The following is a 16,593-nucleotide window of genomic DNA, read 5'->3' on the forward strand; positions in this document are numbered from 1 at the left end:
AGATCCGGCCACTGCACTGCAGCCTGGGTGACAGAGCGAGACTCCGTCTCAAAAAAAAAAAAAAAAAAAAAATATATATATATATATATATAGTGCATCTTATAGAAAACCTTTAGCACAGTTTCCAGCATATAAATATCACTACTAGAGAAGATCAGAGAAAGGCAGTTGGGAATAGGAAGGTCCTGGAGATGGGATAAGGGGACACTGGAACATCCCCAGATACCTGTTAGGAAGCAAGTTCTGGGAATAAACACAAGGATGGGTTTTTCTTTGCCGTACAAAGTTTTGAAAGCTAATGATGAGACACAGAAAGCATTATGTACTAATGCTTGTGTACAAACAAGATAATGAAGAACTAGGGAAGGGAGAGGGCTTTACTAACCCTAATCCTCACTCTGTCCTAAATAAGTATACACTCCACATATACTCTCAATGACCAAAAATAAGGGTAAATTATGATCTATGAATCCATTTAAAAGTACATTGTTAGACAGAAGGAATAAATTCTAGTGTTTGACAGCACAGAAGGTTAACTGTAGTTAACAATATGTTGTATATTTCAAAATGGCTAGAAGAAAAGATATGAAATGTTCTCAACACAAAGAAATGGTAAATGTTCCAGGTGATGTATATCTTAAATACCCTGACTTGGTCATTACACAGTCTATGTGTGTACCAACATTTTACATGTGCCCCATAAATACATGCCAATATTATGTATCAATAAGTAATAAAAATAGTAAAAGGAGTTTTGCCTGAAAACAAGGAAATAATTACAGTATTCTGTATGAACTTTGTAAATATACATATAAAAAGTTTCACTGGACACTATTGGAAAATGTACACTTTTGAAGAATGAGTATTTTTTGAGATGTTCACACTATTTTGCTAAATAAAAATAAACAATTGACAAAAAATTATTGTATAAAACTAAAAGGACAGATATCAAAATGTATGTACCATGATGTCCTAGAGGTAGATGGATTGTGTGTGATTACATAAAGGATCATTTTGTATAACTTTGTGTATTACAGATTTCCTACTCTGAATATTATGTCTTAATTTTTAAATTAGAAAAGATGGCAAATATGAAAAATACCATCAAAATCCATAGATAATACCCCTCCTATATCCCTTCATAAAAATTTAAGATTTTGTTAGGGATTTGCTCATATGAAAAATGATAGACCAATGGACAGACCACTAGCAAGACTAATAAAGAAGAAAAGAGAGAAGAATCAAATAGACGCAATAAAAAATGATAAAGGGGATATCACCACCGACCCCACAGAAATACAAACTACCATCAGAGAATACTATAAACACCTCTATGCAAATAAACTAGAAAATCTAGAAGAAATGGATAATTTCCTGGACACTTACACTCTTCCAAGACTAAACCAGGAAGAAGTTGAATCCCTGAATAGACCAATAGCAGGCTCTAAAATTGAGGCAATAATTAATAGCCTACCAACCAAAAAAAGTCCAGGACCAGATGGATTCACAGCTGAATTCTACCAGAGGTACAAGGAGGAGCTGGTACCATTCCTTCTGAAACTATTCCAATCAATAGAAAAAGAGGGAATCCTCCCTAACTCATTTTATGAGGCCAACATCATCCTGGTACCAAAGCCTGGCAGAGACACAACAAAGAAAGAGAATATTAGAGCAATATCCCTGATGAACATCGATGCAAAAATCCTCAATAAAATACTGGCAAACCAGATTCAGCAGCACATCAAAAAGCTTATCCACCATGATCAAGTGGGCTTCATCCCTGGGATGCAAGGCTGGTTCAACATTCACAAATCAATAAACGCAATCCACCATATAAACAGAACCAAAGACAAAAACCACATGATTATCTCAATAGATGCAGAAAAGGCTTTTGACAAAATTCAACAGCCCTTCATGCTAAAAACGCTCAATAAATTCGGTAATGATGGAACGTACCTCAAAATAATAAGAGCTATTTATGACAAACCCACAGCCAATATCATACTGAATGGGCAAAAACTGGAAAAATTCCCTTTGAAAACTGGCACAAGACAGGGATGCCCTCTCTCACCAATCCTATTCAACGTAGTGTTGGAAGTTCTGGCTAGGGCAATCAGGCAAGAGAAAGAAATCAAGGGTATTCTGTTAGGAAAAGAAGAAGTCAAATTGTCCCTCTTTGCAGATGACATGATTGTATATTTAGAAAACCCCATTGTCTCAGCCCCAAATCTCCTTAAGCTGATAAGCAACTTCAGCAAAGTCTCAGGATACAAAATTAATGTGCAAAAATCACAAGCATTCTTATACACCAGTAACAGACAAACAGAGAGCCAAATCAGGAATGAACTTCCATTCACAATTGCTTCAAAGAGAATAAAATACCTAGGAATCCAACTTACAAGGGATGTAAAGGACCTCTTCAAGGAGAACTACGAACCACTGCTCAGTGAAATAAAAGAGGACACAAACAAATGGAAGAACATACCATGCTCATGGATAGGAAGAATCAATATCGTGAAAATGGCCTTACTGCCCAAGGTAATTTATAGATTCAATGCCATCCCCATCAAGCTACCAATGAGTTTCTTCACAGAATTGGAAAAAACTGCCTTAAAGTTCATATGGAACCAAAAAAGAGCCCGCATCTCCAAGACAATCCTAAGTCAAAAGAACAAAGCTGGAGGCATCACGCTACCTGACTTCAAACTATACTACAAGGCTACAGTAACCAAAACAGCATGGTACTGGTACCAAAACAGAGATGTAGACCAATGGAACAGAACAGAGTCCTCAGAAATAATACCACACATCTACAGCCATCTGATCTTTGACAAACCTGAGAGAAACAAGAAATGGGGAAAGGATTCCCTATTTAATAAATGGTGCTGGGAAAATTGGCTAGCCATAAGTAGAAAGGTGAAACTGGATCCTTTCCTTACTCCTTACACGAAAATTAATTCAAGATGGATTAGAGACTTAAATGTTAGACCTAATACCATAAAAACCCTAGAGGAAAACCTAGGTAGTACCATTCAGGACATAGGCATGGGCAACGACTTCATGTCTAAAACACCAAAAGCAATGGCAGCAAAAGCCAAAATTGACAAATGGGATCTAATTAAAGTAAAGAGCTTCTGCACAGCAAAAGAAACTACCATCAGAGTGAACAGGCAACCTACAGAATGGGAGAAAATTTTTGCAATCTACTCATCTGACAAAGGGCTAATATCCAGAACCTACAAAGAACTCAAACAAATTTACAAGAAAAAAAACAAACAACCCCATCAAAAAGTGGGCAAAGGATATGAACAGACATTTCTCAAAAGAAGACATTCATACAGCCAACAGACACATGAAAAAATGCTCATCATCACAGGCCATCAGAGAAATGCAAATCAAAACCACAATGAGATACCATCTCACACCAGTTAGAATGGCGATCATTAAAAAGTCAGGAAACAACAGGTGCTGGAGAGGATGTGGAGAAATAGGAACACTTTTACACTGTTGGTGGGATTGTAAACTAGTTCAACCATTATGGAAAACAGTATGGTGATTCCTCAAGGATCTAGAACTAGATGTACCATATGACCCAGCCATCCCATTACTGGGTATATACCCAAAGGATTATAAATCATGCTGCTATAAAGACACATGCACATGTATGTTTATTGCGGTACTATTCACAATAGCAAAGACTTGGAATCAACCCAAATGTCCATCAGTGACAGACTGGATTAAGAAAATGTGGCACCTATACACCATGGAATACTATGCAGCCATCAAAAAGGATGAGTTTGTGTCCTTTGTAGGGACATGGATGCAGCTGGAAACCATCCTTCTTAGCAAACTATCACAAGAACAGAAAACCAAACACCGCATGTTCTCACTCATAGGTGGGAACTGAACAATGAGATCACTTGGACTCGGGAAGGGGAACATCACACACTGGGGCCTATCATGGGGAGGGGGGAGGGGGGAGGGATTGCATTGGGAGTTATACCTGATGTAAATGACGAGTTGATGGGTCCTGACGAGTTGATGGGTGCAGCACACCAACATGGCACAAGTATACATATGTAACAAACCTGCACGTTATGCACAGGTACCCTAGAACTTAAAGTATAATAATAATAAAAAATAAATAAATTTTAAAAAAATGACAGACTAAAAAAGTAGGTGAGCTCAGAGCAGTCAGTGATGGAAAGTCAAACATGCCAAGTGGCCAGCATGGAGTAGAGTGTCAGGAAAGGTGGATGGAGGCACAGTGTGGCCAGCACAGCCATCCCTACTCCTTTTTTTTTTTTTTGAGACGGAATCTCACTGTGTCGCCCAGGCTGGAGTGCAATGCCACTATCTTGGCTCCCTGCAACCTCCCCCTTCCGAGTTCAAGCGATTCTCCTGCTTCAGCCTCCCAAGTAGCTGAGAATACAGGCGCACCACCACTCCCGGGTGATTTTTTGTTTGTTTGCTTGTTTTTGTTTTTGTTTTAGGAGAGATAGGGTTTCACCGTGTTAGCCAGGATAGTCTCGATCTCCTGACCTCATGATCTGCCCACCTCGCCCTTCCACAGTGCTGGGATTACAGGCGTGAGCCACCGCGCCCAGCCGCCATCCCTATTCTTTACAGACAGCATCAATCTCACTGGTGGGTCCCTGTGCAGTCCAACTTGCTCCATGTCTGAATGTCAGTCCTAGATACCAAGGAGACAAGTTTAAAAAGTAGGGAATGTCTTCTTTTTTTCCTTTTACAAAACACAATGATGATAAGACACAATAGTGGAGTTAGGATGAAGGAGAGGTAGATATAAAGATATGGAGGGACATCCCTTGAGGGATAGAAATAGTTTCACTGATGAAATGCCTAAAGGAGAAAGAGGAGAGACAGATGAGACAATTATCTCAAAGGAGGAAAATGGTAAAAAGGCAAAGAATTAATGTGTGTGAACTGGTGCATGGTAAGTACTATAAATATCTTAGTTGTAATACTGTTAGTCAATCAAGGATTTTCAGTTACTGTTCTTACAACGATTTTAACTGTTATTGTAACTACTATCACTGCTATTAAGACAACAACTATAACTATTGTTACAACTACTGTGTCTGCTAGTACAATAACTACTATTATGACTGCTACTATAGCTACTATTACTGCTGTCATGGGATCCTTGAGGTGTCGTTTCATCAGCCAGAAACCTCTGTGGCTGGCGGCACCTTCTGCCTGAGTATTGCTCGTGCCCACTGGGCTTGTTCTGCCCACTTGACCTGGCAGGCTGTGCTTGGCTCCCGCCACCAGCCCAGATCCCACGCCTGCCCAGGGAGAGCTAGGCGCAGAGTGGCAAGGGGTGTGTGGGTGAGTGAGCGCAGTGTCTGGCAACAGCCAGACATACCGGCTGCTGCAGTGGGGCAGGCAGCTCCAGGCTCCAGCACAGGTGTGGCTCTGCATGAGGCTGCAGCTGGACCAGATGTACTGCATGTGGATTCTGCTGCAGGTACCCGTTTGGATGAGGGGAACACGGTGGCTCCTGGAAGCTTGGAGATGCCAGGAACCACAGAGCCCCAATGAGAGTGTCACAGCCCTGGCTCAGCGAGACCCTAGGTCTAGGCTCCCCAAAGGAACACGGCTCTTCTCTCCTTCTCGTCACCTGCAACGTGGCAAGCAAGGGAGCGTGTTTCAGGCCTGTTTGTGTTACAGCTCTTTGAGTCCCGCCGGGCGCGTCCTGAGTTCTTGTCCTGTGTCCAGGGAGACGAGGTTTGCGGACAAATGGAGGCTGAGCAAGGTGGAGAAGAGCTTTATTGAGTGGCAGAACAGTTCTCAGGAGACCCGAAGTGGGTAGCTCCTTTTTGCAGGCAGGTTGTCCCTCCTTTCCTCAGGAAGGTTGGCCCAACAAGTTGAGGAGACCCACAGTGGGTTTCTCCCTCTCGCAGCCGGTACTCCTGACTTCTGTGTGAGTCTGGCTGGGTCTGGGGGTTTTTATGGGTTCAGAAGGGAGGCAGTGCATGCTGATTGGTCCATGGGTGGCCATGGGTGGGCCTGGAAAAAGAACCATAAGTGCTCAGTCCAGGCCACAGACTCCGACCGGAACTGATGGCGGGGCCTCCAGGATTGAAGCCATCCCTGGCTTGAAGGTGGGGCTTCACTAGGACCCGTCCCTTTCTGTCCAGTAGCCTGTCTTCCTCTTGCTGCCATCAACATGCCCTTCGCAGCACCCAGGCTGTTCGTGTTGAAGGGTGCCTCTAGGCCTCAACCCAGCAGCCCACAGCGCTTCCTCGCCACTCTCCCAAGCTCATCAGTGCCCAAAGTCCAAAGCGGGCTGGGGAGGCAGGGAGCTGGTGTAACAGCGCCTCCCTGAGCATGCGCACACCTGGCCAGGTTGCAACAGCACCCAGGCTTGGCCATAACTTTGCTCCAAAATTGAAGTGGGCACAGGGAGCAGGCAGAGGCCAGGAATGGGAGCAAGAAGGCACTTCTGAACCTGTGGGTCGGGGCTTCCTGGCCCCCACGAAAGCACAGGGATGCCTAGGTCTGCGGCGGCAGCTCTGCAGCTGTGCCCCAAGCACGGGGCTCCCCACCCTTTAACTCGTTAGGGGGCGAGTCTCCTGCCTGTTCCCAGCTACCCCTGCCCCGCCTCCCACCCACCCTGGCTTTGCTGAGTGCGCAGCTCTGGCGGCACCTCCCCTTCTGCAGCCGTTGTCTTTGCAGCGGCAGCTCCAGACAGGTGGCCGGTGCCATCACTGCTACTACTACAATTACTATCATGACTACTTCTGTAACTATGGTCAATCTATTTTATAGGGTTGTTATGAAAGACACTATATGTAAAGCTTATACATATGTGCTTGGCATACTGTGTGCCCTCAATAACTCTATAGCATGTCTATATGTCTATTTTTATTTATTTTTATTTTATTTCTTCTTCTTTTTCTTCCTTTCTGTTTTTTGTTTTTGTTTGTTTGAGAGATACAGGGTCTCACTTTGTTGCTTGGGTGTCCAGGCTGGAGTGCAGTGGTGTGATTATGGCTCACTTCAGCCTCAACCTCCTGGACTCAAGCAGTCCTCCCACCTCAGCCTCCCAAGTAGCTGGCACTACAGGTGCGATACACCATGCCTGGCTAATTTTTTTTGTTGTTGTTATTTATAGAGATGGGGTCTCACTATGTTGTCCAGGCTGGTCTTGACTCTTGGGCTGAAGCAATTATCCTGCCTCAGCCTCCCAAAGTGCTGGAATTGCAGGTGTGAGACATCACACCTGGCCTGTAGAGCATGTTTAGAGGTGGATTGTTTGAGCCTTATTTTTATGGTAGCATTTATGTACAAGGTTGTAAAGATATATTGGGAGGAAATTGTCTTATGGTCTTGAATGCCAGGGAGTTTGGATTTAAATTTTAAAGGAATCCCTCAAAATTTGTAACTAGGGAGTGAAAACTTACAGACTGCTAGTTGAGGAAGACTAAATCTGGCAGTAAAGTACAGCCTAAAGACAGAAAAAAAGTGAAATAGAAAATTTTATTACAATGCTATTGTACTAGTTCAGGCATAAGCTGATAAAAGCCTGAAATAACACAGGGACCATGGGATTGAAGGGCTTGCATGAATATCAGCAGCAGCATCAAGTTTAGAGACTTTTGTCAGAAAAGGAGAAAACTAAGGTAACTCCAAGTCCTCAAATCTGAGCGCAATAGACACCATTGTCCTTCTTCAACCCCATCAATCTGAATATATCTAGTCACTTGGAGGAAGAGGAACAGTTATTGAGTACATACAATGTGCCAAGCTCTTATGTATGAGCTTTACATACAGCCACTTTCATAACAACCCTAAAAAATAGATTGGTGCTTGTCATATTAGTAGTCATAAGAGTAATTGTAGTGATAGAAGTGATAGTAGTTGTAGTAACAGTCACAATACTAGTTGTAGTAATAATAACTACAAATCCTTGATAGATTAATAATAATATTACAATTAAGATATCAATAACATTTACTATGCACCAGATAGTTCATATACATTATCACAAATTATTATATAAAACTTTAAATGTGAGTATTATTATACCCATTTGTTCAATGAGAACATTCAGAATCAGATAGATTAAATAACTTTCTACCAATTAGAGAACAGAGAGCTCAGGCTGGGCGCGGTGGCTCACACCTGTAATCCCAGTGCTTTGGGAGGCTGAGGCAGGCAGATCATGAGGTCAGGAGTTCAAGACCAGCCTAGCCAACATGGTGAAATCCCATCTCTACTAAAAACACAAACAATTAGCTGGACATGGTAGCAGGCACCTGTAATCCTAGCTACTCGGGAGGCTGAGGCAGGAGAATTGCTTGAACCCTGGAGGTGAAGGCTGCAGTGAGCCGAGACCACACCACTGCACTCCAGCCTGGGCAACAGAGCGAGACTCCATCTCAAAGAAATAAAAAATAAAAAATAAATAAATAAAAGAGAGAGAGAGAGAGAGAATAGAGAGCTCAAACTATGACTGCCTGGGTCTGAAGTTCATTGTCTTCGCAGCAAGGGATTTGGATACTCCTAGATGAAAGCCCAAGGTTCAGTTTTTGGCTCACTGATTTGCAGTCTAAGGAACTCAATTTTACCAGTTTACCCTGTATCTATTAGGCTTTGAAGTTGTCAGTAGGAATCAAATGACAATAGTCTTGAATAAATTGGAAGAGTCTACATTAAGGTACCCTCAGGATATATCTATTAAGACAACTGGCCTTTATCACTTACTTAAGGAAACCCTTCTGGAAAGCAGGTCAAACTAGAATATGAAATAACAAACCAGAGACCTGCTGGTTGCACCAATAACTAGATAGTAGAAGAAATTGATGTTCTTAAGAAATATCTCCATCACTAAGATTTCTTAATAAATATCTCATGATATTTAGTTCTGTATAATTGAGAGTGATTCCCTACATCTGAGCCCCTTTTCTCCAGCCAGGGCCACTGGAAATGCCTGAAATAAAGCAGTGGCCTTGGGAATAGAAGGGCTACCATGAATAGCAACAGCAGCATCAAGTGTAGAGATTTTCATTAGAAAGGAAAGAGACTGAGATAACTCCGAGTCCTAAAATCTGGGTGTAGTAGACAACGGATATTCCCCTAGATAATCTGAAAGTGTTGGTTATTCTGTTCCAATGAAATAGAATTTTATTCTGTCATTAACACCAGAACAGAATAGTGTTGATGACAGAATTCCATTTAAAAGATTCTATTCCCTTGGCAGTACTTTATTGTGAATTTACCATTACTTTCACTTGAGATTCCCTCTCTTGGGATTCCTGAAAGGCAATCCTGTGCTCTATCCTGAAAACACAGTGGCTTCAGAATGACAGTTATTGTGATGAAAACATCAGTCCCTCTTCTTCTTTATAAAAGGCAGTGTCCATGTGGATCAGAAGAAAATATGCCCTGAAGTCCTATGTAACTGAACCCCATAGAGATCCCTGGAAAGATTGATTAGACTAAAAATGTATTGCTCCTCCCCTCTACCTAATCCCACATTTCTCAAGTAGATGGAGAGAAGCACACACATGCACAAGCAATGTATGGGAATGAGTTTCTAGTTGATAGATGAAAAAAGAGAAACTACTTGCATTAAGAATATTTGCCTTTTGGACATGTTAAAACACCCATTAATGCAACTTAGAGACTTAAAACCCCTCTAGAGAAGTTTTCTGATTTATGAGGGCAAAGGGGCCTCAATTTGTTATGCAGTTTAAATTCCAAGCAAAATTTCCATCAACAACCTGAATGTCTGAAAGGAACCTCAGGTTATGCATTTGCGGAACAGGATGATTAATACAAATCTTGCTGTTTTAGCACCGACGAGAGACAGACCCAGGACTCTGAAAATTTAGCAGGGAAGAGTCCCTTCTGGGCCCTCTCTAGGGACAGACCCAGGACTCTGAAAATCTAGCAGGATAAGAGTCCATTCTGGGCCCTCTCTAGGGTGACTTTGAAAAGGGATACTGCTGCTGGCTTTCAGAAAGGCAGAAAGGACCGTGGTTCTGTAATCTTCTTCCACTTATTTCAAATGGTTTCGATTTGCAGGGCTGCCTTCTGACTCTCGTTATTTCGCATTATAGTCCAAAGAGCAAATTTTCCCTCTTCTACCTCTGTCATCTTTTCTGAATTCTGCATTCCAAAAAACTAAATATAATCTTTATTTCAATAAATTCTCATTTACTATTAAAAAAGAAAATTGGTTATAGTCCTGATTCGATCATTACAAATTGCACCTTTGCTGCTTTACAAAAGTACCCTTCTTGGCCTCAATCATATCATGATTAAAATAAGAAAATAATCTGCCATGACTAATTTATTGTATTTATTATAAAATTTAATGAATTATTGTAGGAAACATTTAATATTACTTCTTTCCACAGTACTTCATTTATAGCACATAGAACGAACTTACTGGTTTATACATCTATCTGTTCATCAGAAAGAGAGACCTCTATGTCTATTCATTCTTTCATTAGTTAATTATTTCATGCACTTATCAATTGACAACTATGTATCTGCCAGGCACTTTTATAGGCACTGGGGTCTTTTCTAGGCTTCCCTCACTATCAATATAAAAGCTTCCCTGGGGTGATCTCATTACTTTTATTACATGTTAATTGCTCACAAACTTGTATATCCAGCAAAATTTCTCTTCTGTATTATAACCTAAATACTAACTAAGCATGTCCTCTTAACGATCCTTCAGGTAACTGAATCTTATACCTAAAGATGCCTAAAGATGAACAAGGAGTCCCACACCTTTCTCCCCATTTGTTGACATTAAAAACAAACAAAATCCTGAGGTTTATCATTCACTTATTCCCATCTTTCACACAAACTCTCACAATAAGGTCAATTAACCACCCGATGCTGTCAATCTATTGCCTAAATATTTCTTGAATCTATCCATTTTAATTTATTTTTACTACTGCTATAATGAGGCAGACCGTCATAATTTGTCCCCAATTATACTGTAACAGGTTCCTAATTAATTCCCCCTGCTTCAGCCTTTTCCCCATTTTAATCCATCCTCCTCACAGTAGCCTAAGGAGATTTGCTAATTTGAGTCCTGGGAGACGAGATGGGGAAGATGGGCTGAAGCTGCAACATGAAGGTCTATTATGAGCAGTTGGCACCTCCTACAGTGCCTGCCACTTGGTAAGTTCTCAGTTCGCTTATTTGTTCTTGTTTCTGAAATACAGGAAAGCATTTTGAAAATGACAGGATTCCACAGAATTATGTTCCATATAACATATTTTAGCCTAAAGGTAATGACATTTACTCCAGTGAAGTGTTTCCCCTTCCTTCCTTCCTGGATTAAGAATGTAAGCCATTACATTGTTATGTATTCTTACCAAAGGAACTTCTAAATGTCAGAGGTAAGTGAAATCCCAAGATATGAATGGAAATGTCACCTTGCAAATTCATTGAAATTTTTATTCTAGTGGAAATTGGATAAATCTTATGAAATATAGAGAAGTGAGGAAGTGTTTGGAAAATGGCAATCTGACCAAGAGAAATCGATTTAAAGTTCATCCTTGTAAGTTGCTACTGATGTGGAAAAATCTCAGCAAAATTGTGGCTGAGGCTGGAGTATTACGACTATAGATGGACATTGACTTTTTATTTAATTTTTTTTTGTTTTTATGGATACATAGTAGGTGTATATATTTAAGGGATTTATGAGGTATTTTGATACAGGCGTACAATGTGAATTAATCAAATCAGAGTAAATGAGGTATCCATCAATTCAAGCATTTATTCTCGACTTTGATATTGAACCCTGCAAAGTTATGAGCACTAAAATATCTTGTATGGCCTTCCAGAGATACTTTTCTCTATATTCCAAATGTATTCCCTACACTCAATAATTTATTTGTTTTATTTACTGCTAGTTTATGGAAAGTCTTGAGTTATCAGATGAGACAATTTTTTTTTTTTTTTTTTGAGACGGAGTCTCGCTCTGTCGCCCAGGCTGGAGTACAGTGGCCAGATCTCAGCTCACTGCAAGCTCCGCCTCCCGGGTTCCCGCCATTCTCCTGCCTCAGCCTCCCGAGTAGCTGGGACCACAGGCGCCGCCACCTCGCCCGGCTAATTTTTTGTGTTTTTAGTAGAGACTGGGTTTCGCCGTGTTAGCCAGGATGGTCTCGATCTCCTGACCTTGTGATCCGCCCGTCTCGGCCTCCCAAAGTGCTGGGATTACAGGCTTGAGCGAGACAAATTTTTAAAAAGAGAATTGGCCAGCTGCTACTTGGGAGGCTGAGGCAGGAGAATGGCATGAACCCGGGAGGCGGAGCTTGCAGTGAGCAGAGATCGTGCCACTGTACTCCAGCCTGGGTCACAGAGCCAGACTCCGTCTCAAAAAAAAAAAAAAAAAAAAAAAAAAGTGAATTGAATCAAAACCTCACGTAGAATTTATAAAATCACAGCTTTGTGATGTTTGCTTTTCTGCTTCTGAAATAAAAACATTATCATATTTAAATAACTCATAGTGTGACAAAGGATAAAATTGTCTGTATAGACTGACCTAGAGAGACAGTATTTATGTCTTCAACAGCACAAACCTTAGACATCTTGGCACAAAGTGAATGCTCACTAAATATATGAAGCATAAATGTAAAAAATTCTTATTGCTCAGAACTCATTCCTGTATCTCTTAAAATCACTCCAAATGTGTTAATGAAGGGTCATGAAAAAACAGTATGCACAAACATTTCCTAAACTTCCTCAAAATTCCTAAAAAGCTGAAAGAAATGTACATTTGAATTTCATTTCATTTATTTGCTCAGATGAGCTGCGTTAAGTAAGAACTTAACATCTCTGGACCTCAAGTATTTCATCTGTAAAATGGGAATAATTATAGTACCTATATCACATGAAGTATTTAGCAAAGCGCTGGGCAGTATGTCACTCCTGGCAAGTACTTATGTGTGCCTATGCTGGCAGAATGTCACTTCTTAGATTCTACAAAAAGAGTGTTTGGAACCTGTTTCATCAAAGTGCAGGTTCAATTCTGTGATATAAAACAGCACATCACAAAGCATTTTCACAGATAGCTTGTTTCTAGTTTTTAGGCCTGGATATTCATATTTCCTTATAAGTCCTCAATAGGTTCGGAAACTTTGACAGTGCCAAGCTATCTGTGAAACAAGCTATCTGTGAAAACACTTTGTGATGTGCTGTGTTATCTCACAGAATTGAGCTCAGGCTGTGCCTGAGTTCAACAGGGTGTGAATAAAGAATTACCCTTCCACAACGAGGCTTCAAACAACAAATATTTGTAAAACACTGATGATAACACAATCCACAAGGCCCTTGCACCTGGTGTGCACTTTTCGATCTGGCAAATGTTTTTCTCCTATTCATTCTTACAGTCAGAAAACATCAGAAGTTTACTTTCATCTGACAGGAGCAGAAGTGTTCCTTACTTTCTTGTTTCATGGATAAATTGTCTCTAGAGATCTATGTTAAAATATATTCATTGTATCACACGACATCACACTTTTACATTAAATGGGCAAAATCATGCTGATAATTTGTAGGAAACTGGAAATAGCAGGAACATTAGGAACATTAGGCACCTTGCTGAGACACTTGTTTTCCATTGGAAGCAAGATAGAAAAAAAATGAATACACTAAAATCTACCACCTCTGTGAAATGTCTGAGAATCCTGAGAATTGCAGCATATTGGAATAAATTTCCCTTTTCAAGTGAAGAACCAGTAGGCTCGCTTTGCATTCCCTACCTTAAGAGGACAGAAGACACATCTCTCAGTTGCTGTCTTTGGAATTTGTTGGCAGTATTGGAGAGTTTGAAAGCAGCTAAATTAATTTGCCAAGTGGCTTGAAAACCTGCAAATTTGAGATGGAACCTAAGACAGACATATCTCTCTACCTGTACAAATGATTACGTACATTGGCCCTTTGGGCTCAGTAAGAGCAATGATAACTAGAATTTCAGTGGTGGTTCAGAGTGCTTTATGGAATCTATAGTAAGCTCTGTTAGACGAATCACAAAAGAAATATCTAGAATTTGGAAGCAAAGCCCTATTATCATTGGTTAAGTAACTATTCTGTGTGCAGTGCCTCTTGTTTTACTTCTGGGCTCTGTTAGATTCTAAATTCTTGGGCATAATCCAAACTGTTCCTGATGAATGTGACATTTTGTGATCCAACCATTTGGAGAGTGTCCTTGAAACTACTAAGGGCAGTGATAAAGTTATTGAAACCTCTATTCTATGTTGGGAGAATCACCAAGAACTAAGCTCGGTTATTAATAATTATGGTTTGTATTGGTCTACTTGACAAAGAACTCTGACCAATTGAGAGCTGGCTGAATATCAGGGGGACATAGTATGAGTAATAGGCAGGACCAGTTGTAGAAATAAGTAATGTAGTCTATGCAAATTTTATTTTTTGATTTTTTTAATATTGTGACAAATATTTTATCTTCTCTTTCCATTGTTTCTACTTATACTGGTAGTATTTATGGTGGTTAAAGTTAACATTATTTCAAAGTTTCACAATATTTGAATGGAAAATCAAGAGAGCAAAAGGAAGAGGGAATATCGATCTAGACAGTTCAGACTTTCTGCCAGTTTAAAAAATGTGAGATATTAGATTGTCTCTAGTTATAAGTAGAATCCGTTTTCAAGTGTAATCTCTATAGCGAAAAAATGGAAAGGATGCATGAGTATACTTGATGAAGTTTTATAAATTGAACAAAGTGTATAACCAGCATCCAAATCAAGAAATACATTGTTGCTAGCAACAGTGAAAGGAAGGAGGAGGAAAGGAATGAAGGGAGGTAGTTAAGATGCTGAATAATAAAGGAATGGTTAAAAAGCACACCGATATATTATTGGGTGACAGCATACTATGCTAATCTTATTGTAGAAGAATAATAATGTGTACCATTTAAAGTTTTTGCTGCAAGCAAAGGAAACCAATTCTGACTCTGATAATAAACAGAATGGAGTTGACTGGAAGGATGTTGGCAATTCAAAAATTATGGAGAAATCAAGATGGAATGGTAGGCTTTTTTTGTGTGTAGAAACTACAGAGGTGGGTGGGCACATAGCTGAAATAGTCTAGTTATGGTGCTGCTAGTGGAACTGAATGAACTGCAACCATTTTCATCGTCATTCAGTTCCAGAAATACAACCAGCATAATTCAACTCATCTTTTATAACCATAAATAAAGTTGACCCTTTTAGAAGTCAGTAGGGGCTGCTAGCTTGCTTCCTTTTTCCCTCCCTCCCTCCCTTCCTTCCTTCCTATGCAATCCTGTTGAGAATTTTGTAACGCACATATCATTTTGCATATTTGTAATAGTTTTTTCAAGAGGATTTTTTAGAATCAGAAGTGCTGAGTAATTATGTGTATATATTTTTAAAGTTTTTAATGAATGTTCCCAGATTTTCTTTGAGGAAGAATTACCAATTTATGCTTCATCACCACTCTATGACTCTTCAGTTTTCTTCATTTTTGCCCAGACTAGTGGAAACATGTTAGCAATTTTTTTTGTGCATCATTGTATCAACCTCTCTTTTTATTTGAGACAGGCTTTCCTGTGGGGAAAAGAAAGAAAGACCAGACTGTTACTGTGTCTATATAGAAAGAAGCAGACATCAGAGACTCCATTTTGTTCTGTATTTGAGATGCTGTTAATCTGTGACCCTGCCCCCAACCTTGTCCTTGCAAGAGACATGTGCTATGGTGACTCAAGGTTTAAAGGATTTTGGGCTGTGCAGGGTGTGCTTTGTTAAACAAGTGCCTGAAGGCAGCTTGCTGGTTAAAAGTCATCACCATTCTCTTAATCTCAAGTACCCAGGGATACGCACACTGCCAAAGGTCGCAGGGACCTCTGCCTAGGAAAGCTAGGTATTGTCCAAGGTTTCTCCCCATGTGATGGTTTGAAATATGGCCTCGTGGGAAGGGAAAGACCTGATCGTCCCCCAGCCTGACACCCGTGAAGGGTCTGTGCTGAGGAGGACCAGTACCAGAGGAAAGAAGGCCTCTTGGTGGTTGTTGGCAGTTGAGATAGAGAAAAGCATCTGTCTCCTGCCCATCCCTGGGCAATGAACATCTCGGTATAAAACCCGATTGTATGTTCTGTTTACTGAGAAAGGAGAAAACCGCCTTAGGGTGAAAGGTGGACTTGCTAGCGCAATGCTGCTCTTTGTGCACTAAAAAGGTTTATGGAGATGTTTACATATGCATATCAAGGCACAGCACTTTTCCTTAAACTTATTCATGTCACAGAGATCTTTATTCCTATGTCTTACTGCTGACTTTCTCCCTACGATGATCCTATTATCCTGCCACTTCCTTTTCTTTAAGATGGTAAAGATAATTATCAATAAATACTAAGGGAACTCAGAGACCGGTGCCGGCATGGGTCCTCGGTATGCTGAGTGCCGGTCCCCTGGGCCCACTTTTTCTTTCTCTATACTTTGTCTCTGTATCTCATTTCTTTTCTCAAGTCTCTCATTCCACCTAACGAGAAATGCCCACAGTTGTGGAGGGGCAGGCCACCCCTTCACTTTCCCAATAATAAAAATTTATAGCTTGATGAAGAGT

General features: G+C 40.5%; 1 long non-coding RNA gene across 1 annotated transcript in view; it reads left to right on the forward strand.

The window, feature by feature from the left end:
- Positions 1–6,050: 6,050 nt before the first annotated feature.
- LOC106999293 (uncharacterized) overlaps positions 6,051–16,593 on the forward strand; it is a 72,135-nt gene continuing 61,592 nt past the window's right edge. The window contains exons 1-2 of the long non-coding RNA XR_001446092.3: positions 6,051–6,128; positions 11,052–11,169. This is a non-coding gene — a long non-coding RNA (uncharacterized LOC106999293). The remainder of the gene's footprint in view (positions 6,129–11,051; positions 11,170–16,593) is intronic.

Source organism: Macaca mulatta, chromosome 7, assembly GCF_049350105.2.
Source record: "Macaca mulatta isolate MMU2019108-1 chromosome 7, T2T-MMU8v2.0, whole genome shotgun sequence".
Lineage (NCBI taxonomy): Eukaryota > Metazoa > Chordata > Mammalia > Primates > Cercopithecidae > Macaca > Macaca mulatta.